This window comes from Bubalus bubalis, chromosome 4 (genome assembly GCF_019923935.1).
Source record: "Bubalus bubalis isolate 160015118507 breed Murrah chromosome 4, NDDB_SH_1, whole genome shotgun sequence".
Taxonomy (NCBI): domain Eukaryota; kingdom Metazoa; phylum Chordata; class Mammalia; order Artiodactyla; family Bovidae; genus Bubalus; species Bubalus bubalis.
This window is the reverse complement of record NC_059160.1, coordinates 52,227,440-52,230,105: the sequence shown is the minus strand read 5'-3', so window position 1 is coordinate 52,230,105 and position 2,666 is coordinate 52,227,440.

Here is a 2,666-nt window from a genome sequence, read left to right as displayed (position 1 = left end):
TGGTGGGCTACAGTCTATGGGGGCGAAAAGAAACCGCCATGAGACTAACACTTTCAATTTTTTTAGATGAATTAAGGGTATTACTTAGGATTTCCCTGGTGGCTCAGATGGTAAAGCGTCTGCCTGCAGTGCGGGAGACCCGGGTTTGATCCCTGGGTTGGGAAGATCCCCTGGAGAAGGAAATGGCAATCCACTCCAGGACTATTGCCTGGAAAATCCCATGGATGGAGGAGCCCGGTAGGCTACAGCCCATGGGGTCGCAAAGAGTTGGACACGACTGAGCGACTTCACTTCACTTAAAGGGTATCACTTGAGAACAACTGTCAAGGTGAACTCAGATCTGTCACGACTGGTATTGGAGAGAGGCACTCAGCATGGGCAGGCACGGCATTAGCATCTGTGTGTGGGCAGTGGGAATGGTCACAAATACCGTCTCCCTGTGCCAGCGGCTCATGCATGCTCTCCTGTTTACTCCTCAGAATACTATCTGTGAGGTGCGTAGTGGTGCCACCTTCATATTAAGAGGAAGCAAAGCATAGAAAAGCATTGATAGAGAGGATAGTTGACTTGCTAGTAAACACATTAGTAATTCTTGGCCGCTCCCGTCTACTTCCTCCACCTCCCTCCTCAGAACCTTTCGTGACTCACCCTACCTGCCTTGTGTGTGGTGTTCATAGTACGGATATCATGATAGGTATTCCTAGACGTGAAGATGGCTGTTGTAACCGGAGGTTGTGCAACCTGCTAGCGTGACAGCTGTACCTTGGCTCTTCCTGTGTGGGAGCTCCCACTCAAGGGCTCACTGATATACGAAGTCTTGTATCTTGGTCTCGAGTGTCTGCCCAGTGACTTTGATATGTGTAGCAGACAACATCAAAGTAATCCTCTTAATTTGGTCTGGCAGCTGCTGCCATTCTTCAGCTATCGATGTAGAAAGCAGATATTAAGTCGTAGAGGACATGAGTGACAGTTTGCCACAAGTATGGATCTGGATGCTGTATGTTACTAGCCCAGGGGTTCTAAGATGCATCACCCTTGTCTCCCCAGGCTGCTTACAGAAAGCATGGCTTTAATGCCTTCAGCAGAAGGGAGAGGAACTAACATTTGAGTTGTACTGATGAATTAACTTTCCCTTTTCGTGCCAGTGTTTCACATCTCTCTCACTTAATCCTCGCAATGACCTTGTGGGGCTGCTGGGTTTAATTCTGTTTTGCAAGTGAGGAAGCAGATGCTCAGCATTTTAGTAGCTTGTTCACCATTGCTGTGTCAAGCCTAGACCTGTCTGGTTCCTCATTCACTTCTTCAGAGATGGCTTTCCTTAAACAAATAAAAGCCCATTACAGGGACTTTCCTGGTGGTCCAGTGGTTAAGACTCAACGCTTCCAATGCAGGTGGTGTGGGTTTGATCCCTGGTTGAGGAAGTAACATCCCACATGCCGCCAAAAACAAACAAAAATAAAGCCAGCCCCTTACAGGCAGAGGTGCCCAGGCTAGTTCAGATCTCACCACTTTGGTAACTGATACTTATTTGTTCAGCAGATGTGTTTTAGGCACCTGTTTACATGCCAAGCACTGGCAGGAGAAGAGATGAATAAGGCACAGAATTGTTCTTTTTTAAAAAAATATATAACATCCTTATTGTCTCATGTAATATTTTTTTTAACATTTATTTATTTATATTTATTCTTGGCTGTGCTGGGTCTTCATTGCTGCATGCAGGCTTTCTCTAGTTGCAGTGAGTGGGGCATACTCTGTTGTGGTTCTCAGCCTTACAATTGGGGCGGCTTGTCTTGTTGGGGAGGATAGGTTCTAGGCGCTGGGCTCAGTAGTTGCAGCTCCTGGGCCCTAGAGCACACGGGCTTCAGCAGTTGTGGCCCACTGGCAAAGTTGCTCTTTGGCACATGGGATCTTCCCATATCAGGGCTCCAACCCCTGTTGCCTGCATTGGCAGACAGATTCTTAAGCACTGGACCACCCAGGGAAGTCCCACAGTGCCGTTCTTTAAGGTCATTTTTCTCATTTGTTTCTGTCTCCTTTCTGAAGGCCGTGAAATCACAGAGTAGCTGTGATAGGGTGTTGGATAGGTGTTCTCCTGGTAGAAAAAAATAGGAAGGAATTCAAGGCCAAAAACAAAAACAAGTTAGAAAACATCATGACCTGTTCGTTTAGAGTGACTATACTAAAGAGGGTCTGATGGAGAGAATGATGAGAGATTAAAGTGTAAAATAAAGAGACTTTATCAATAGGAAGTGGGGATCTCTGGGAAGTTGTTCTGTTTTTTATGAATGAGACTTAAATTTTATCTGTAGAAATGTTCATTTTAGAAAATATAAGAGACTGCAATATAATAAAATACAAAAATTACATATAGTTATATCCAGAGATAACCACTATTAACATTTTTTGTGTATCTCTTATGTATCCTGTGTACTGTTTTGTTATTAAAGTATTTTGCATGTTATTACAAGTTCTTAATAATTTCTCCAGTGTTATATTCCATGTAATATTTTTATTTAGCCATTCCACTGTGGTTGGACAGTTTCTGTTGCCAATTTTTTGCTATTATGGAATAACAGGTTAGAAAATATTTTTCTTCGGGCATAAAATTTTTGCTGAATACTTAGAATTATTTTCTTAGGATAGATTATTATAATTAATTTCTGGGT